The sequence below is a fragment of the Dermacentor silvarum genome, chromosome 10 (genome assembly GCF_013339745.2).
Source record: "Dermacentor silvarum isolate Dsil-2018 chromosome 10, BIME_Dsil_1.4, whole genome shotgun sequence".
Lineage (NCBI taxonomy): Eukaryota > Metazoa > Arthropoda > Arachnida > Ixodida > Ixodidae > Dermacentor > Dermacentor silvarum.
This window is the reverse complement of record NC_051163.1, coordinates 11,403,116-11,425,650: the sequence shown is the minus strand read 5'-3', so window position 1 is coordinate 11,425,650 and position 22,535 is coordinate 11,403,116. Positions and strand designations below refer to the sequence as shown.

The window sequence follows — 22,535 nt, the reverse complement described above, 5'->3', positions numbered from 1 at the left end:
AGACTAAGTCATTTACGGAAAGGATTGCATGACACTAACTTTGGCACATGTGCCTGAATAGAGTTGCGTGAGACTTTTATTGCGATAGAAATTATATGGACACTCCAAGCACATTCCTACCGTCGTCGTCGCCGTGAGGTTCCGTATAAAGTCCAATGGCGATAAACTCGTCGCCGGGCACCGCATGCTTTATCTGCGAGTGAAAGCGCGTGAGGGACGCGCGCTTTCACGGAGAGCGAACGCACGGCGGAGAGCAAACACGACGTCTCCGGTCGTGCGAAAGGCCATGGGGGAATGGAAGGGAGGCAGGAAGGAGAGGCGACGTTTAGCTGCGGCACTAAATGCGTATCTTGCGACCGGGCGCAAGGGGAACAGGCGACTGAATCTCCCACGCGAAAGGAGGAAAGCGGGAAGGCAGCGCGGGAGGGAGGTGCGCGGATTCTACTCTGCCAGGAATTGCGTACTTGTACTTTGCGCGGCTGAGGACTATCGCGCGCACCATATCTTGAAAGCGATCTCCAGACGACTCTGACCTTTGAATGCGCTGTGCTTTCGCCGCTCAGTTTCCGTTTAAGCGATAAACCACATGAACCTTCGGTCACTGTTCCCAGCCGCGCTTGCTCACGCCAGCGTTTTGACAGTGCTTGTCTCTGGTGATCGAGTGGGGTCTGTTCATGTTTGCTTGAGCGTGCTGACACCATACTTGTTAATTCAGTTTGTAAGCGAATGTGGCCAAGTTTATGCAGCTCATCAAACTGCTATCCTTATTCCATATAGCTCTCTACTAATTTGCTATCGCAATTGATGCTTCGTCTTTCGGCGAAACTGCGACTTTTGATTTCTACTACGATACGTAAGAAGGGCTACGGGTGATACGGATATAGATTATGATGAATACCTTCTGAGCGAACGTTTGAACAAGATAGAACACAGCACCGTGAATTTTGCTGTACGTCCCGGGAAACTGTATCCGAAACAGGGTTCTTTACAAGTGAAAAGGCACTGATTCTCGGCGTTTGCAACAAAACCTATCACGCTGGGTGCCCTATGTTCACATTTGTTTCTTTCTGGCATATGTAGTTTCTAAACCTACAGCTCTGTTGCGAGCACACCACATATGATTTGGTCATTCTCCTATTGTGTAGAGATCGTATAAGGTTTCACCCTGAAACGAAACCTTAAAAACCCGCATTTACGTTTCCAGTTGCGCCCACATCAATAGAAAAATATGCACGCAAGAAACAAACACACAGGCAGAAGAGACAAAACAAAAAAAGAAAGAGGGAGACAAGGGATAAAAGAATAGAGACTGTCTGACTGAAGGGTTTGAGAAATCAGCGCCTACGCAACCTTTTCGCACTTACGATACAAATGGCTTTGAAAGGCCAGTGAAACGTCACACAATGGGAGATTTGCTTTCTCGGCACGTATGATGCAATAAGTATACGCCCCGGACGATTTGTTCTGCAAGCTGTGCTTCCTTTGAGCTTCCGCTTCTCGGGACTCCTGTCCCGTCCGCTGTTTTCGCATTCAACATACGGTTCCCTACTTGTGCGACGTGTCTACGAACAGCCGAATAAAAGCTTCGAATATGTATAGTAACGGGAGACATGGCCTGAATATATGCGGGCGTCTGACAAAAGGAGAAGCATGGCGCGATAGCAAAAAGTAAGCGAGAGCTCCGAAAGCATTCTTTCACAGTCCAGACAGAATGTGTGGAAAATCTCAGAAGTCTTTTCATCTCCTTGTGGCTTGAAATGGCAGTCAGCGATCAGGAAACCTAGGCAAAAAAAAATGCCTTGTAGCCAGGAGAATGGCGGATGGCAGAGTTAATGACATCAAATCAATGTAATAGGTGAGAGAGAAAGAGAGATAGAGAGAGAGAGAAAGAAAGCAAATTGCAGGGAAGTTAACTCGGCGCAATATACTAAGAAGAAGACTAATAATAGCGCAGAGGAAGCCAATGACCGACGAATGGTAGTGTGAAACGTAACCAATTTTGAAGGTTTAAAAGAACACGCAGCAGATTTAAAAGACGCAGACTCAGCAGCCCCAATGACTGCGCTAAGCAGCTTCACTGCAATGCTTCACGTGATTTCACACATCACACGACTTCACGGAATCCCACCAATTGTCGCAAATACTAAACACTTCCTATCAAGCGGATACGGTCACCACTGTGACGTGCGTGCAAGCCGTACGGGAAAGCATAGCCCATTCATTCTGCCTTTTCATGTTATTTACACTAGAAAGAACAGCCTTAACGGCCGCACTGAACATTAGATCATCAAAGGCTGCCTTCTCTTGAACTACGACCCGTCCTTGTCCTATGGAGTAACGCTGCCTGTGCACCTCGCGCAACGAAGGCACTTTAAGCTCCCTCGGAGACACTGGTGTCAATGAGACATTTAAATTTGTTGAGTGTTGTGGTGAGTTTTGTGTAAGTTGTGATCTGTGAAGTGAACTGTGAGATAAATTTATTTTGCATCATGCCCATCTGGAGTAGCACGCTAGGAATGCCGCCAGTGAAACCTGTCGAAGATTAATTAAAGAGTCCCTCTGTCTCTCTCTCTGCAAGTCATACAACTGAACAAATGTTTATTTACATAAGCAGTGCTCATGATTGATTCTGTATTAGTTAACAAGCGATGAAATTAGCACCAAACAAGGACACAAAGAACAGTAGATCGAGCGCTGTCTCCCAACTGAACAAGTACGATTTCGCATTTGAGCGACTGAGACTTGTAACTTGTAACTGATTGCATTAGATTATGTATAACTTAGCACAATTTGGTAATCGAGAAAATAATTATGATGCCTACAGTTGTGTGTCTGGGAACCTTGGAATTCACGTAAGGGACTGTGGATAACATAATTATGATGCCTAAAGTTGTGTGTCTGGGAACTTTGGAATTCACGTAAGGTGCTGTGGATGTAAACCTAGGCTTCAAGACTGCGCCGTTTTGGGGGAATTCCTGACATAACCAACCGGTAGATTTCAAAGCAGCTCAAATTGCACACCTTGGTTATATTCTACAGCAAGGCGTCTGTAGAATTGTCCGATGAAGAGCTAAAATGTCTGTGAGGGTCATGCGGGAAGGGGTTGGGAGGGGGGGGGGGGGGGGGCTTGGTAACATTGTTTTTGGCGTGTGCTATTATGAAAAGCATTTAGGTTATCTGTTTTTACAGCGAAGCTGTTAAGGGCTCATTCTTCAATGGTCGCGTCCGGCAATAGAAAAAAAAAAAAAAAAAAAAAACTCTCATTGGCCGTATGCTGTATGTGCGAGTGAAAGCGCGCGAGGGCGAGGGACGCGCGCTTTCACGGGGAGCGAACGAACGGCGGAGAGCTAACGATACTTCCCAGTGGAAGGGGAGTGGTGGGCGAGGAGGGCATCGAGGCACCCTAGACTGTGCGTGTGCGTGCCCGCTCTCCCACTGCGGCGCATGCGCGCAGCCCTGCCGGCCTCTGCTGCCTGTGCCGCAGACTCTCCTTGGGCTCTCATCCGCCTCTCCCGTAACAGTGTCTACAACGGCTTTTAGCCGTTCCGTCACGTATAGCCAGCGTTTTGACAGTGGTTGTGTGCGGTCACACAAACAACGCGCACAACTGTTGTCGACGGCGGCGGCGTTTTTTCCGCGTTCACACCGAACGAGCACGGCGTTGATGACGTGTTTATGAAGAACGTGCCAAACTTTGCCGTGCACCCTATGGCGGTGTACCGTAGCGACCATAAGGCCATGGTCCCTGTGGTCACTAAATAAATGAAAACGACCGGATCATATATATTTCTCATTCTTTAATAGTTCAAAAACCAATTACACCATCAAATTTTAATAGTAATAATTGGAAATACATAATTCCCACCATAGTACAGCTTCGCTGGTCTTCCATCTCCACCCCAGTGGAAGGGCTGACAGTTTTTTTTTTTTTGTTCAAATGTCCAGATAGGACAAAGTATGTATATATGTGTGCTTGTGCGCAACTAAATTAGTTGAAAGAACATGCTTTGTCTAAGTTCATTTGTGTTCTTGTAGGAATGTAAATATTTCTCCTGCTTAGCTAATATGCATTCAAAATTCCAACTCGCGCAGTTCAGCTCTTTATCAAGATTGGTCTTCACTTGAACGCCACAACTCCCTGCACAGTATTGTCAATTTGTGCCTCTGAAAGGGGGCAAATTCACCCTAAGTGGCGGTTCAGGTTAGTGGAGACGTGGTGAAATTTGTAGTTCCCCAGTTCATCCCCCCCATATGCATTTGTCAGGAATAACTCCTCCAAAAATGTATGCCTCAACAACGGAACATACAGGAGGCGTTGTGTCGGTGACTGATTTTTTACGCGGGGACTTCGACTTGAACGAAGACATACACGCTGGGTGTATAGGATCCAGGCACAAGCGCGAGCTCGGAGGCAAGCATCGAGACACTACATAACGGTATTGTTAATCTTGGAAGAAATGATATTTGTTAATACTTTCACTAAATATCTACGTGTGAACTTGAACCGTGCCTGCATGTACAGGGTCTCCCGCCCTTAGGGAGAAACACCTTAAGCCAATTTTTGTTGAGCATTCATTCTTTATTTAGATGAAAATTTGACTTATAAGAAGCCTAATGCGGGTATCAATTATTAGTGGGCCTGATTTCTATACATTTTAGGCTGTTACAAGCGTCTGAATAATAACTGTGTTTACCCTAGAAGTGGATGACTCTGTATATTTTGTTTTTCCTTCCTCCAGTGCAGGGTAGCCAACCGGGAACAGTCCTGGTTAACCACCCCGGCTTTCATTTGTCATTGTCTTCCCCCCTCTTTCTCTTTGTTATGACTTGATGACATCTTTGTTTCTTTAATTGTTTGTCCCTGCATCACTCGTCATCTAGAGACATTTTCTGCATGTAGCCCGACATTCACTTTTACAGGCTCGCTTTTAGTCTTTTAAGTGCCTCCTGCGTGGCGTATGCGATGTCTTAATGCAATTAGCATGATTAAGGCACTTTACTGAATTGCCGGGGGCTGCCTGTCTGTAATGGTTTTCGCTTAACCTTGGATTACCGAGTAGTCCATGGCCTGATGGTTGGAGTTTCAGGCGGTCGTCACGAGGAAACGGTGTTCGAAACCAATCGTCGGGCCAAATTAAGTCGCGCTTATGTCACATTGCTATGCGCCGCTCATTAGGTTACCCGTTTCACGCCAACTTGTGTTACTGGCTAAGTGCCGCTGCTTATGTGCCACTTTCCCATAAGCTCCGTTACCCCCTCCTTGGATCATTGCGTATGTGAAATTAGGTATGGGCCACAGCTCAACGAACCTTCTTCATTTGAATTTGGGCCGCTGGGTATGTGCAACAGGGTTTGTGCCGCTCTTCAATGAACATCTTTAACACCAGCACCTCATACATTACTTGTTTCGGCGGTCGCAGTAGGGTGGGTTTATACATTGCTTCAATGCGAATTGCAGTATCGTCGCCATTCATTGTGAGATAGGTACTGCCGGATTTATATATAAAAAAAATTGAGTGCAACTGGATTATTATGCCCCTACTCGGAGGCCTTCGAGGCCAATAACAAAATCAAACACTTCTTTATAAGTGCCATCCAAATCATCGCAGTTTTATATCGTCTTTTTAGTCCTATTTAAACACATACCACGTGTTTGCTAAAAGGTGAAGCACCTGCGAAAGCAAAACGAGAATTGGGAGAATAGCATGTGCGCGGTGTTTGGCCACCTAGATTCACTTCTGAAGAAAATGTTATAAATTAGCCACTGCATAAATAAACCACGCGTTACTCTGTTTAGCTAATGTTTGGGTTGTCTGCTGAGAGATATTACGATAACTGTTTCATGACCACGAGTCCTATAGCAGGCGATGTGCGCTAGTATTGCATGCCTCTGTGGAAATTTTAATTATCTCACGAAATCCTATCAAATGTATTGTTCCTTATTGTTCTAAATCATTGTTGAGGATAGCTGATTGATTATTTAGTGACATGTAACGTCGCAATGAAATATATGAACAATGATCCATAAATATGAAAGACACCGTACGTATAGTGGAGGGCTCGGAAATAAATTTGACAACTTGAGGTTCTTTAAAGGGCATCTAACTAATACATGAGCGTTGGTAATTCCACCCCCACATGAATGCAGCCTTCGTCGCCAGCAGCGCTGAGAAATAAAAGGCGTATAAATTGAGCGCAAATCTGAGATGCAACTCGTAGTGGAAAGCTACATTGGCTCACATGCCCTGGACTCACTCACTCACCGACGCAAACTGATGTTTAGGTATCGGAAAATAAAGAAAACCATTAATGTTCATGCGTTATCGGTGTTTGAGATTAGGGGCGAAGTTTTTACGAGGCCGTGTGCTGGACGTACTACTCTTAAAATCCGCGGTTGCAAACGCTGCTTCTGGTAACTCGTCCTTATCGTTCTCACGAACTGCCAAAAGTAGTATATAAAAGTGTATTTTCCATTTAGACATGGCACCGTGCGCTGTTTGTTGTTGTTAAAACGACGAATCGCTTGCCGTCGAACATGGTTGCGCTCATGAAAACCCACGATGAGAATCACCGGTTTCGCAAAAAATGTCGCGATTACGACGCTATACGAGTGGCGAACGGTGTATCTGCTTTCAGAACTCCGCAATAACCTAACCAAACGATCGAATAAAAATTTCAATCGAATGATCGCAAATAGTCTCGATTGAGAGAGTCAGCTGGCTTAGCTCCTGAAAAAAAAAGTCCTCTGCTGCCTTAAATTGGAAGCGACTTGAGTGTGGCTAAAGAATCGCTATAACGAGGATGGCTTGTAACAGCTGCGTTCACTCAACCAGCTAGGCCCTGGCGAAATTCAATACCACATTATACAGGAGAGCAGAAGGCGACCAAGAACAAATGCGAACAAACGATATTAGGTGTTCCCCGCCGTTCACTGGCGGAAACACCTGCTGCACGCAGTAAATGTCGCCATCATGTTACGCCATTCCTAATCTTGGTCAGAAGCGGCACACCCGCTTAATGCAATGTATTCGTTCTGCCGACCGTATTCAAAGAGTTTCTCGGCTGGGCACCTAGGAATGAGGGATGCTAACGAACGCACACACCGACAAAGCATTAGACGCACTTCTTTGCTTATAACGCGCTGCGAGGCCTGCTATCCGCGAGAGCGCTGCGAGAAAGCTCATATGCTCCTTTATCTCGGCTCATTCACCCCGACACGCCGGGTGCTGAAATATTCACGCTGTGTATGTCCCGCTTATACAAGCTCGCGATATCTTTTGTTCGTCCAGTGCTTGGCGGTCATTGACACTCCCGGAGAAGGCACGCAGTAGATGCGTTTGGCGGATAGAAAATAGTTAGGCTGCTTCGGGGCTTCAGCGTGAAACTTGCCGTTCAAAAAAAGAATAAACGCGGCGCGTTTATTTGGCTTTTTATATGGCGTTCGTTGAACTCTGCACGCGAATAAAGGATCATCATACACATCAGCCTAGTTTTTTGCTCATTGCAAGACGACCACATTTTCGAGCAATCCTCAGTTACGCGATTTCGAGTCGCTCGACTCAACGTTATGAGTAAACTTTATTTTTAACCTTATTTTTAACCTCATCAAGGCACTGAACCATATTTGTCATCCCACACCTCGGTGTCTTTCCCTTGGTAGCAATTTTTCTGCTATAAGGTACACCAACGGCTGCCAGAAAAGAGCACGTTTAGGCTGTGTAATCTTTGCATTCAAGGCCAGTAATGAAAGAAAGAAAAACGAAATAACACGGACATTAGTTGCGGGTTAATTGGATTATCTGCTTACACTCTGTGACTCCAGTTTACTTAAGATTGCAGAGTATTGCTAAAGCACTACCACTTTACTAAATACACTAACATGTTTGACTGAATGGCCGACGAGTCGCAATCCGTCAGCATCGATGAAGGAAGGATTGGGCCTTCCTCCTATCGCATGCCGCCAATATATATTTGTGCATGTGGTTTCACCCGGTCAATAAAATTCGCTATTTGGAAGACGCGACATGACTGGCTATTCACTAACTACAAATTTAAGTACTCTGAAATTATTAATACACTTCGGGAAAGTCCAGAAAGCATCAACCTATCACTTTGGTATTGTTTCATCGGAGTATATAGCAACTTGAGATTACATTATGCGACTCGGACGCATTTATTCACAATGCATCATAATTCGTGACTGAAAGGGTTACGACTGCGTCCCGAAAGCGGTTTCCATTGTGATCGGGGAATTTGAGTGCCCTATAGGAAGTAGAGATAATGCGAGGATGCCGCAACGAGATATGCAAGCAGATCTGACTGTCTTCACCTTCATTCTATAGTGAGGCTGAGAACAGGTGGTGGCCACTTACTGTCTATTGGAGCACTGTGGTTGTGTAGCACTAAAACGTCTCCCTCCACCCAATTGGCGCCAAAATAAACTTCAATGTTGACCTCTCCATGCGATGTTCTACAAGAGTCTCATCGAAAAACGTTGTATTAGATACACGATTCTCTCTCGGGCATCATCTCGGGAAGACGCGCCATGCAATCTCACTAATAGTTGTACTGAGCTTTTGTACCGAGTACAGTTGTACTGAGTTGCCCCAGCTGTTCAGTTCCTCCTTCGTTCCAGTCAGAGTTGCTTAAGACCCTGAGATAGCGGCAAGAAAAATAGCTCAGAAAAACGACTCTCTCGAAAAGAAACAATGAAGCCCTGAACAGGATGTCGTGCTTTTCCGAACGAAGCCACGCAAAAACTTGGTCCTGCCGCTAACGACATCTTTTCCTGGAAACACGAAGCATATTGAGTGGGACGATTCGTAAAAGAAGGCACAGGCGTTGTTCGAAGCCTCAAGTTTCGCAAAGGGGGGGGGGGGGGGGGGGGGGAGACGTTCACCTCGTGGTCGAATGCCGCCAATACTGAACTGAATCGCGAAAGTGCGACGATCCTGTATTGGGAGGGAGACCCAACTTGCATGCCTCAAGAAGATTTTCAGTTTGTTAATACCGTCCTCACTGTTTACTTCTAGTATTGGTTCATCGACCGCTTTCATTTGCGCTTGGTGTAAAGAACCCGTCTCAGGTAAATATGCTATTGCATTGCAACAGTAAAGAAGTTCCTATATGCTGAAAGATAAATAATGAGAAATGAAAGGAAATCGGTGAGGGGTAGGGGGATGCTAACGAGCACCATTCGGCGTTCTTAAAAGGCTGCAATGAAAGACGGGGATTGTACTACCTTTGATAGGAGTAAGGCTTAGCAAGAATAAAATTTAGCCAGGGGGACTCGCGGTTTTCACAGTCGACTTTTGTATCAGACGGCTTCTGAGTGCAGCAAAGACGACGAGCACTAGCTATAGTAAAGAGTTTGGCTCAAAAAGGGTGAGCTTCGCTAGTTATAGTTTGCATTAAATAAATTAAATGGTGACTAGCTAAGCACACTTTCTTTCGTTCTTTCTTTCCTCTCTCTCCCCTTTTCCTTCCCCAGTGTAGGGTAGCCAACCGGGCTCAGTCCTGATTAACCTCCCTGCCTTTCATTAAATCATTTTCTCTCTCTCCTCTCTTTTCCTGAACTCAGGTTGACAGCGCAAAGCAAACAGAGTTTAGCTCAGGTTGACAAAGGTATGACACGCATGTGACTAAGGCCTGCCTACCAGAAACAAGAAAACCAAACAACGCCATTTCAGAGCCACATAAAGCATTCTGGACAGGTGTGGTAGAATACGACAAACAGTAAATTGAATTCCCCACCAGAAGTACAAAGTATATACGCAACGACCAAGACAGGCCATAAAAAAAAAAAAAAAGACAGCACTACGTGAACAACAGCACTATTAAATTACTGTGTTATTAACGAAGAGAGTAGACGACCTCTGTTGACTTTTTCCCTGTTACAAACAAAATTAAATCAGAGTAGGATACTAGGATACATCGAATTACATTGGAACTCTGTTGATACGTTCCTCAGTGGTGCGTTTTGCCGGCTGCTACGTCGCGTTTTCGCGGTCCCGACCTAATTGTCACTGACTTCTATGTATTAAGTTCCCCCTTGATATGTCGCCAATCTGTAATGTTCCTGCATCTTACGTTGCGTTTGAACGTAGCGGTCACTTAAATTTAACGGTGCAGCCTGCTTGTACGTTGCAACAGGTGACCGGTGCGTTTCAACAAGCGACCGGCACGCTGCGACAATCGACCGAAACTTGCAATAATCAACCGAAGTTTGCAGTAAGTGAGCAAAGCTTACAGTAAGCGACCAAAGTTTCCAGTAAGCGATAAAAGTTTGCATTAAGCTACCAAAATTTGCAGTAAGCTACCAAAGTTACAGTAAGTGAGCAAAGTTGCAGTACGTGACCAAAGTTTGCTGTAAGCGACCACAGTTTGCAATAAGCGGCCAAAGTTGCACAAGCCAGGCGCTGCACATGTGCATAGAGCAGTTGGCGAAGCACCCGAAGCGAATTTGCATCAATTGAAGCCCACGGGGAACCACGCGCACTGGGGCAGATCCACCGAGTGTAGCGTTACATTCATTTTGGAACCGGCAAGGGTCTTATATAAGTAGCATAATCGCTGGTTCTCTCAAGTCATCTTCACCGCAGTGGCGACGTGTTTTGCGGTGAAGCATAAGTAAAATATTGTGGTCAAGCATATTAAGAGTTGAAAGGGGCCACTGTCGGGAAACTGTGCACATGTTACCTTAATTATACACATGCACACGCACCGAGGACGGTGCTCGGTCGCTCGGTGACGGTACGAGCATCGAGACGGCTAATAACCGTACTGGCAGCCATTCACAACTGTTTCTGACATAGCTGTGGCGATTTGTGGCTTTCCTAACAGTTACGTTTTCCCGGCTGTTATATATATATATATATATAAATATATATATATATTCGCAGTCCCTTGAAAAACGCGTCAACGGGGTTCTACTGCACATGGTTTAATTTTTGAAAGCCGTAATTTGTGCAAGATTGAAAGTGGGAACACTGGAGCTATTTGTAGTTGGAACCTGCGCCAGGTTACTCACCCTTCTGAAACCCAGTATCGCTGGTCTGCCATTGTAAAGACTACGAAAAACTGGAACATCAGCGAACAATATAACAGAAAAATATCCCTCGCAGATGTGCGCTAATGCAAGCAACTGATACATCAAAGACAGCGAAGCTGTATGAGACAGTTCTCGCACTTTGACCAAGGGGTCGTGTCTTTCCCTGCTCGAAATCTACCAATTTTACTTCGGGCACACGACAAAAAACAAGCAAGCAAGCAAGCAAAACTAACAAACAAAAACAAGCAAACGAACAAACAAAAAATGAATGAAAGAAAGCAAGAAAGAATCAATCAATCAATCAATCAATCAATCAATCAATCAATCAATCAATCAATCAAAAACAACAAACAAACAAAAAACATACCTGCACATGCCCCACAAGCCACCGCCAGCACACAAAAACTGCAGTGGAATTACCCCTAGCAGCTTCGCTTAAAAAACAAAAATGCAGTTGTACATGAATCTTTTCCCAACGGCCACTCGAAGGAAGAAAGGTGCCCTAAGGGGACCAAACAACAAACACTACGGTAGCAGCGGCCCTGAAATCGCTAGTAACGCGTAACAAATTGTCGAGAGTCGAAAAGCTGACGCGAACCGTTATTGCGTGCTTTTCTCGGGACATTTACGAAAGTGGTGCCCCGTAACGAGGAGTGCGGGAAAATGTGTAGGGCACGTTCCTTGGTGCGGAAAATCGAGTGCAGAAGAAGATCGCTTTCCTCCCAAGAGGGGCTCTATACTGCTGCGTGTTGTGCCAAGGATTTTTGGTCGTTGTCTATAGCCAAATTTTTTCTCGATGTTGCACTTTCAACGAGCCAGATGGTCTATTTCGTCTCGGCTGAATCTCGCTTTCCAGGAGATTTGCCCGTACAATATAGCTTGCACGGCATTTTCGTGCTCCAGTTGCGCAAACCACCGGATCAACCAAACTGAGACTGCTACGACCCCGCAGGGCGAGAAACTAGAAATAATTAATGAGGTTCTATTAAAAAAATAATTGACTCGCCATCCCGGCCTTTCGGAAGTGGATGTCCAGCGAAGCTGTTGAAAACCACCACAACTGCTGAGGGAGCTATGCAATGCTTCATTGCTTTAGAGTAATAGTAGTAATGATAATTTAGAGTAATGGTAGTAATGGGAGTAATGGTGATTTTGTCAGCGCGCTGCCGCTCTTTCTCCCTTTGCTTTTTCTCCCTCGGAGTCCTAAATACGTTGCGTGCCCACAGCGGTGCTACAACAGCAGTGAAATCGGTTGATAGGCTGGTTCTTTTACACAGGGTGTTTCAGCGAACACTTTCAAAAATGTTTAAAGGTTGCCTGGGGCAGATATCACAATTCTAGTCCATGAGCTGGTCTACTCAAAGAGGCGGAGGTTACTTGCACAAGAAATTGAAATGCATAATCAACTAATTAACAAAAATCACTCATTAGGTTTTTAACTAATTACCTTATGGCCCAGATTGCAATTTATAAATTACAAAGTGACGCGGGCATTGTTACAGTTCATGAAGTCGACTGGCCTCAGTGACCGATTGTGAAGTGTTGGACAAGCGCACGTGTTCATACTGAGAGTACTTTCTTCACTCTCTCTCCTTTCTTTTCACCCCTTTAAACCCCTTCCCACAGTGTAGGGTAGCAAACTGGACGTGCGTCTGGTTACCCTCCCTGCCTTTGCTTTCTTCTTTTTCCTCCTCCTCCTCCTATAAATTCTAGCCGTGGAGCTCGCAAGGCGGGCCCACTTGGAACGAATTCTCAGGATGACACCAGTTTCTTAATAATAATTCCCGAACTTTGCGGAGAAATGCATTGGAGTTCCAGTTACTTTCTTAACAAAATGTCGTTTATGCATTGAAGCTCAAAAGTAACTGGAACGCCAATGAATTTCTCCGCAAAGATCGGAAATTATTATCTCGTAACTGTTGCTATCCTGACAATTTTTTCCAAGTGGATTTGCCTTGCGAACTCCATGGCTAGAATTTTCAAATTGGAAGGCGAGCCATAAGGTAACTAGTTAAAAACTAAATAATACATTTTGTTAATTAGTAGATTAAGCATTTCGATGTTTGTGCAAGTAGTGTCCGCCTCTTCGAGTAGACAAACTCATGAACTGGAATTGTGCTATCTGTCACAGGCAACCTTTAAAATATTTTGAGAGTGTTCGCTAACACACCCGGTATATGAAAGTCTAGAGACAACACTCCCCACATCGAAAGCTGCCGTCGCCGCGGCAGCTTGCGCAACAGTGATCTGTACCGGGAAAGGTATGCGGGAGCGCTACGTGCTTCGCATTGTTATCACGAGTGCCTTATCATGAATTATGTGGTTTGGATGCGAGTTTTGTGCTTGTTCTTTATTGAAACGTATGCTCTTCTGTATGTTGTGTGCGTGATTCCAAAGAATTTATGCACTTTTCACTTCACTTTGCTGTATGCTTGAAGCCTCTGCCTTACGAGGGGTACGAGCCATTCCTCCTGCACTGCACTGCCGCAGGGATCGGCCCACATTTTTGCGCACGCACGTTGACACAAAAAATGCCAACCGCCGAGAGGCTAACAGTTTTGCTGTAAAATGGACTTTTGAAGCAGGTTTGAAAACAATTTCCCAATTCCTGATGAAGCGTAGTCATTGCTGCAACCACAACGACATGCATTGTTACGTATACAACATGCACTTTTCCGGCAATTGAAGTAACTACCTGCGCGAGTCGTAAAAATACGCTTGTAAAGCTCCGGAACGCTTGTATAAGTAATTTCCTACAAAGGCTGCCTTACCTTTCACACTTCAAACTTTCGGTAAACATCACCCATCGCGGGGTCTTCATTGGCCGCATGTGTAAAACTGGTACCATTTTTGGTTCACCTAGCTCGGCGGGAAATGTTTGTTTCATATAACGCCTTTATACAAGCTAAAACGAGGGCTTCGCAGTTTTGTTTTCGCCCTACATTGACTAACACACTTAAAATTATTTAGTTCTCCAAGGACACCGTAAAAGCGCGCATGAAAGGTTTTGGGGCGCTTCTATCTTCAATATCTTCGTCGTAAAATGTTAAAAGAGATTAAGGGGGTGAATGATTACAAACCAAGAGAACGCTGAAAATTTCTCAATTAGGGCCCGCACTCGCAAACACGTTCTTACGCTAAATGTTTTCGCAAGGGACAATGGCGAAAAATGGGTGACGCCCGGTTGCTGTCCCACAGTGATCTTCGCTGCAATGGCTCAAAGTTCTGTCCGGTGTCGTAAGCAGAGACGTATTCAGCCCAGTACTCTAAACAATACGCCAGGTTTCTTCCAGCGCAGTCCAAGAGCTCAATTATACAAATCGGCCCCTGCGTGCAAAAGTTTATTTTCCTTTCCATGATCAGTGCGGTGGATCAGTGCAGCTGCATAAACGCATTTACTGTGTTGTTTATAACGGTTTCTAGTGTACTGGCTATCATCGATTGTTTGCCAACAGCTGTGCCATATTTCATGTTTTTTTTCTTTCCTATGTGACAAAAAGTAGCCAAAATCCTTTCATCGTGAGCAAATCTCATTACATAATAACGTCAATAGAAAACCTATTTTCTGTCGTCATTAGTTAGAATTGTGCTCGGCACTCCTCGGCGTACGTGAGCGGAACATTGCGACTCTCCTGCTTGAGGGAGATAAACGACATGAGCGATGACTTCACATTGCAAGGTCTAATGATGATGCAGTTCGTTTAGCTGTCTTGTTAGTTCCTTTCCTGTTATTTTTTTTCTTCCGAGCACAAGCGGCGAGAGAAGTCTCGTGGGAAGTCCAGTAATGGTGCGAGCTTAAGAGCTTTTTAGGGATTCGTGGATGCACTGCTTCAGGAACGTGCTTGTCTGAAGAACGTATACAAGGAGAATAAAAAAAGATATTCCGTACAGGTAAAAAAAAAAAAAAAGGCAGAGAAATGCAAAGTCAAATTGAAGTGTTGGGCACGTGGTGAGAGAGAGAAAGCGAAGAGAGGGAAGGCAGGGAGGTCAACCAGGCGGTGGTGTTTAAAACTGCATGGTCCTGAAAGCAACCCGACTACTGGTCAATCCCCCAGAGTAGGCAGGTTCCACTGTCTCTAAAGAAGCATCATTATCGTCATCAGTGACTATGGAATAATTCTTCTTCTATTTGTTCCGCTTCTTCTTCAAGATGACGACTCTTCTTGATTATTATCATCAAACTCGCCTGCGATTCGGTGACGAGAGAAAACGAGGCAAATAAGTAGATGCGAAGAAGAAATCTTAGGACACCTAATCACTTCTTATGAGTTGCTAATCCGAAAGCATTATCGTCCAATTGAACGCCGCTGAGCGGTCCTTCAAGTTTTGCAATGTTTTTGAGTTTTGCTGCGGGATATGTTATCGAATTTTACGATTAAATTGGTGCGGGCTATTCATTTACTTATTTTGTACAGTTTCTACGTAAGCATATTGGCTGTAGACCGGTATCATATGGACAATATTGCTGAGAAATCAAGAAAGCCGCATGCGTGACGAGAGACGGAGAAAGCAGCAGCAGCAACCAAGGCCGGCAGGCGTGCGCGGCAGCTAAGCCCAGTGAGGGTGAGATAGAGAGATACGGACCGCGCACCGGCTTCCGAAAGCGAGGCGGCGGCACCCGCACGCACGCTTCACGCGACTGCCTCGCCGACTACAACCCGCCTCGCCCAGCGGAGTCGCGACGTCATATATGCTCCGTCGAGGCGCGCTGATGACGTGGCGTCGCGGCGATGCCCTTTCCCCTCACGCAACACCTGGCTTGCTAATGCACCAGGTGTTTCGATTCGCCCGCTCTGCTTCATATCCAGGCGCGTTCGTGATGTGGTGTCGCAGCCAATGGGAAATGAGGTGCCGTTTCGCGGGTACAGACACGGGCGTTTTCGCTCAATGGGCCATTTGATGCGTTCGAATTATAATAATAATAAAAGTTTGACTGTTTCTGGATTCGCATAGATGATGCGCAGCCCATCGCAAGTATTTAAGTACGTTGATGAAATAACCTTGAAGTGGGATGAAGAAATGAGCGAATAAAAAGACACACGTATACGTGTGTACATTTATTTGGTCATTTCTTCATACACACATACACGCAATGACGACCACGTAGCGTAGACGCACTGGAAACGACGAGTCACGTAGTGGGTGCGACAACACACTTGGTACAATGTGCATATTAGTGTTAAGCAAAAAAGCACAAGCAATTGAAGTGTATAATGGACCATACAAAGTGTAAGTATCAATTAGACATGCAGGGGAGAACCGAGACAGTTCCTCAATGAATACAAAAAATGGCGATCAAGTTGTAAACACTGACATTTACTGGACATATATATTGTTGAATGAATAAGCAAACAAATAAATAAATGAAATCATGATTACAGAAAATAGAAAAAAAAATGAACGTCGCAATTCAGTGGCCTTATTCACAATGCCTCTTTTTCCTAAGTGCTCCTAAGCCCTCCAGCGTGGGATGCTGCTCCGCGACCACGCAGCCCTCCTCCCGTATACAACGCCCTGAAATGACTCAGCTAAACATTGCCAATCACAAGCTATAATCCACATCACTTAAAATATTCAGGAGCAGCCAGGACACCTCTTTGTTGTGTCTCCACTGCCCTTCCAGAAACACGCCGTCCAGATTAACGTATGGGGCGCCTCGACGCCGAAGGGTTTCAAACGAAAACTTGTGCTCTAGAGCGAGCCTTAAGACATAAAATAAATTTAAAGAAAAGGCTGTGTCAAATAACATTCAACATCAACATTATTCTTGTTGAACCGTCTTGCGTGGCGCTTTGAACGATTGAGGCACTAAATTAAATAGATATTGTTTTAAGTTTATTAAACTGTGCTTAAGAGCGGCGCTGGGGAGGAGCGATTGTTGGCGGTTCCCGCATGTGTAGATTTGTCTGTAGCCACCATCCTCCGTCTCCTCCTCTCGACAAATAAACTTAGAACATTAACATATTCATCACCGTACTTCGGTTCAGTGCCCTGTGTGACTCAAATGCTGTAAATATCGCATCAAGAGTACAGTGAAGACACCAGAGCGGTGACCGAAAAAGCGAAACTTCCACTTGGAGTGGTGGAACAGTTGCTCGATATTACACAAGAGGGAAGAAAGGAAATAAAAAAGAGGTCGCACTCAATACGGCAATAAAAGACAGCCTATATGTAAGCAGACAAATAGCTGAAGGCCTAGCCGGTGCACACATACGCTAGAGGCAGTGCAGATGGGCGTTTACGCATGCTCAGCTAGCACCGCGGTTTCCTCATTTGTCTGAGGCTAGCGGGCTATTTAAAGACCGTAGCGGCGCTGTTTATTAGCGTGAGAGAGAGGCTGTGACCCGGACAACCGGTGTCGTTTCATGTTGTAATACAGCCTCCAATTCGAGACAGGCGCAATTACAGACTTTTCGTTGACGGACCAAGCGTCGTTGTATATTAGAAGCGTTTCCTGTAAGAGAAACACCCGTTCTAAACTACTTGTCCCTGATGCTCCGCACTCCCTCTACCCCCCGCCCCTTTTTCCCCGGAAAAGTCAAGGGTAGGGACATTGGCGTGCGATAATAACTACTGTAAAAGAAAAGGCTGTGCCAAGAAACCACAGGAACATTTTACACCATAATTCGAAAAGACTACTTATGCCACCGTTGTTCGTAACATAAAGCAGAGGTATAAAAGAAAAATTATAGTATAAAAAGAGTAACTAAATCTGAAGGCTGAAGTGGCTTGTCAAGGGCGCACCTAATGAAGAGTTTTCATTCGGAATAACCACTTGAACCGGTTCATTAGTATTATCAAAACAAGTGAAGGTGATTCAACTGAAAGCTACTACGATAACAACTTTGAAGCTGCACGTGGAATTTCTCGTTACAACTCTGACAAAAATATGCATAATACCTGGCACGGTATATTTGCTGCTTGCAGTACGCAAAGAACGACCGACATGGGGGAAGTGAAATGGTCTTGCTTTCTGTGGCTGGCAGTGGACTAAAAATTGCTTTATCTGCAAAGCTTCAATTCGGAAGAGCATGTATTTGTTTGCTTTATAGCTTCATTGCTACGTTTAGCTGGATTCAACTTACACGTTTACTCTCTCTGTATTCATGCCAGTCGCACATGCGAAAGATAAAAACAAAGAGAAAAACAAACGCGAATAAGAAAACCTAAAAAATGAATTATTTATTAAAATAAAGAAATAACATCATGTAGATCCAACGTAAATATCGTAATCTAGGGGAGCGAAGTGTTACGACGTAGTTAAATAAATGCTTGAAAAGTATTCATCTTTGGCACCACGTTTTGCAGCAAAGCGATTACGCGCTTGCCTGGCAGAAGGCAAGACGCGGAGGCCCTCACCACGCGACCCACGTGGCCGTGAATTTGTCCATATTCGAGATGGGATCCCTTTGCTGTTGCACCATGACCAGTATGGGCCCATGGTACATTTTACGAATAAAATGTGCCTTGGAGATTTTTGTGTCCTTCTCTTAAAGGGAACTTCGAATAAACAGAACAGATCTTTCGGTCCCTTCGAGTTCCGTTTAAGCGTAGTCTGCTTTAAGGTGTATATTTTTTGCTGCAATAAATATATTGAAATGCAACTTGGTATTTGATCGCGTAATATCGTAGAGAACAGAGCCAGCCAGGTACCGGCACACCCGTAGGGGTATTATTGAATTAAGTCTTTCTACAAGCCACTGGGTTCGACACACGGCTTTAGAGATGCCACAACGTTGTAAACTTGTATATACACACACCTCCTCCTCTCATCATCATCATCATCATCATCATCAGTCATTAACCCTTTTCCTCCCCGTCCCTTTTCCCCAGTGTATACAGAGTAGCAGGCCAGAGCAAGTTAAAGCTCAGGCCGACCTCTCTGCCTTTCTGTAAATAAATTTCTCTCTCTCTCAAGACTATATCCATTATTGAGTGATGTCCTGTGCGTGAGCTATTCAGTGAGACAGTAGCAGTGACAGGCAGCCACGGTTAGCAAAGTATGCAATAAATAGTTAAGAAAGCTTTGGCTGTAATGAGTAAATGAAAGGAATCGCCTGATGGAGTGCCTGTTGTTTTGCTACTCAGTAAGCATAACAGCAAGTTGCCGTATATGGCTTCCGAGTGTGCAGGGGTCCCTCTCAGAAATATCCAGCCGTTTAATATAACTACTGAGCTCCGCCGACCATAGAAAAAATTTGTCGCTCCCAGTATATGCCTGAGACAACCCTTTTTGAAGCTAGTTTGCCATTGAAACGACTAGCTCCTGCGTCTCCCTTTTATTGCGATAGCAATTATATGGACACTCAAAAGCAGATTTCTGCCGTCGGCGTCGCCGTCGCCGTCGCCGTCGCCATGAGGTTCCGTAGGACGTCAATGGAGATGAAGTCGTCGCCGCGCGCCGAACGCTGTATGTGCGAGTGAAAGGGCGCGAGGGGCGCGCGCTTTCACGGGGAGTGAACACACGGCGGAGAACAAACGCGCGTTCTGCGCCGTGCTCGCTTAAGGGCTGCAGAAGTAGGCGTCTCTTTCCTCCTTTACAATCACCATATATGTAGAGCAAAGGCGCCTTCTTCCGACGCGCGAGAGGCCATGGGGGAGGGGGGGGGGGAGGGAAGGGAGGCGACGTTTAGCTGCGGCACCAAGTGCCTATTTATATCAGAGGCTCCGGCAACAGTCACCAACGCCGCACGCATTTTGAGCGAACGCGGGCAAAACGCCGACGGCGTCGACAACAGTTCTGCGTGTTGCCGGTGCTGCTGCATGTCCAAGTTTATACAGCTGATAAAGCTAATATCATTACTCCGTATAGCTCTCTACAAATTTGCTATCGCAATTGATGCTTCGCCTTTCAGGTGAAGCATCAACAACTTTTTCACTCATCCGCCACGCCTACCCCTGCGCACAGGCATTTAGCCTAGGACAACTTTCTTTCGAATGCTGTCATTTAAATTATAGTACTTGTTTAGAATTTTCTTATACTTGACTGTGTTACCCATGAATACCAGCAATTACTTGCCACTCTAAACAATATTGATGCATAATGTGAAATGAAGGAAAGCAAATATAAAGATTCGCCACAATTAATCTAGGCAGTGGTGGGTTTGTGCTCCTTTGTGAAGAAATCATCGTCATCATCATCACCACCACCATCATTACATGTTGCGCAAGGTATCATTGTCATTTCTTCACCCGTTGTAAACTATACTGGTGATTTTTTCACCTAACGGACTGGACCTGAGAGTCCGAGACTTATTTCATAACACCTTCTGAGTTATTTTGCAGGAATGCAGCATCGCGATAAAACGTAGAGGTTAACATCAGTTTCACGATGGATTGCGCAGCCACTGGGAAATTAAACAGAAAACACGAAGAAGCGCTTCAATGTATTACGTAATCGTCTCCTAGCTTCTGGCTTTATTTCAACTTAAAACAAAGTTTCTACCCAAGAACAGTTGCAGTTACACCCAGTCGTTTTCAAAGAAGTGGGTTCCATGAATCGTGGGTTTCCTCAATCGTGGGTTCCATGAATGAAAATGTACAAACATTCGGACGAATACGTGCACGCCTCCCGTTGCATCGTTGCCCCAACTAGCTTCAGACCTTCCATATGCGTAATGATGGCGACTGCCACTTTAGGCAGGCATTACGTGGCCGTCAGCTTCAGCAGCATCGCTATTGTATCGCACTGTAAGCGTGCCCTAATGCTCTTGTAATGCTGCGAGGAGCGTGCGCTTTGCGCTAAGCAGTGTGCAACTAAACAGTCCAGGCAGTGTGCAAATTCGTGGGACTGCAATATTTGGGACAGGCTCCGCGTCGCGTTACAAGAGCTCGCAAAGCTCCCGAACAGTGCGTGCATGCACTTGCTCAACGGACAGTACATGGAAACTCTACAGATTGTACGCACTCGTGTTTCCGAGCATCTTCTGTTCGTCTCTGTATAGCGACAACAATGGACCGCTCCGGCAAATGCACCTTTTGGAGTGGGCCTATGTAGCGGATTCACGTGTTTCGGGCTTCGAGACCGACTGACCTCGAATGCGGCGCGGTTGCAGGACTCAAAGGAGCGTGGTCCTCTCACGTTATTGATTGCCGTCGTAATTCAAAGAAATGCTACCTAACTATAGCGCTTCCTTTCGGCGTATGCGATTCCGTGTACGTTCAAATACGCACTCTTTCTCTCAGTCTCAGGCTAAGCTGCCGCCCACTCACGGTCCTCTCACAGGCATCCGATCGCCTCAAGCGAAATCTGCGCACAAAGCTGCTCGAACGCTGCTACGGTCGCTAAGTACTACAGTACTGCGCGGGTGCGTCTAAATGCGTGGTGACCACTCAAATACGTTCCACTGCGAATCCACGCTGTGGCATTTTCCCTTCCCCTCGTCGTGAGGTTCCCTCTCTCCCATCTTCCCAGCACCATACTCCTGGTGTATATGGTACCACTGGTTAACTCTACTGGCTTTCCTTCCCCTCTCCTTTTTTCAGCTGAAATACGAGAGCGACCGAATGCGTTGTAGGCAACCAACTGATTCTGCCACTTGATTCATCACCTCCCGTTACGGCGGATCTCGGCCCGCCTATTCACGAGCCATGCGGTACCTTAGGGGCGCTTTGTAACAATGGAGCCAGACCCGCCGTGGTAGAGCAATGGCTACGGCGTTGAGCTCGAGTTCGCGGCGGAGATCCCGGCTGTGGCGGCCGCATTCCATTGGCGTCAGAATGCAAGAAACGCTTGTGTACCGTCCATTGGGCCCACGTTAAAGAACCTCAGGTGGCCGAAATTATTCTGGAGCCCCCCCCCCCCCCCCCCTTTTACGGCATGATGAGATTGACACGTAAGACCCAAGAACTTATTTTAGCCTATTTTAACATGCGCCACCAAATATTTATTTACAGCCGTCACAATATCACCGAACGAGGCAGGCCAGTGACCAGCAGTTCTTAAGAACGAATTCGGCACGCACTCTGGAATATCCCATCGCGATCGAGGCTATCTTCTGTGAATTCTGAGACTGGAGTTGAGTTATAAAAGATATAAGAACTAGCTTTAGCAGACTAAGGCTGCTTCCTATGACGATTGATTTCATTATAAAGAAACATTGGGAGCTGACGAAGACATTCCACAGTGCGTTCCCTGTCAGTGTGGTCAGTGCGTATATATTCTTTAACACTTTGCTGCGCAAAGGCATTGTCATTGACGGTGATGGAAATTTGCAATGAGAGGACACCTGCACTTAAAGATTGCAAAAAAGAGATGCAACGAAGCAGTTTAAACTGCTACATCATTCCTTCACAACTCATTGTTTGTTGTCGTTGTTGTCACCGCCGTCATCGTATTTGTTGCTAACAGGAAGGCCTATCATTACGACAGGAAATCAGGGCCAAGTTTCTTTTTAGTGTCTCGTTTTGTATTTCGAGCTCGAACTTAGTCTGCCTTAGCGACGTGCACATGTGCTCCGGGTCACGAATTTCACCAAATTTCCGC

The 22,535-nt window shown here is 45.6% G+C and overlaps 1 long non-coding RNA gene across 2 annotated transcripts in view; it reads right to left on the bottom strand.

Annotated features, from left to right (window-relative positions):
* The window catches only part of LOC125940989 (uncharacterized), a 54,644-nt gene that overhangs the window by 11,648 nt on the left and 20,461 nt on the right, over positions 1 to 22,535 (bottom strand). Inside the window, exon 4 of one of the 2 annotated variants that reach the window (XR_007464140.1) lies at positions 8,392 to 8,470. The exons of the other annotated variant lie outside the window; for it this stretch is intronic. This is a non-coding gene — a long non-coding RNA (uncharacterized LOC125940989). Of the gene's footprint in view, positions 1 to 8,391; positions 8,471 to 22,535 lie in introns of those variants that run through there. 2 annotated transcript variants of the gene reach the window in all.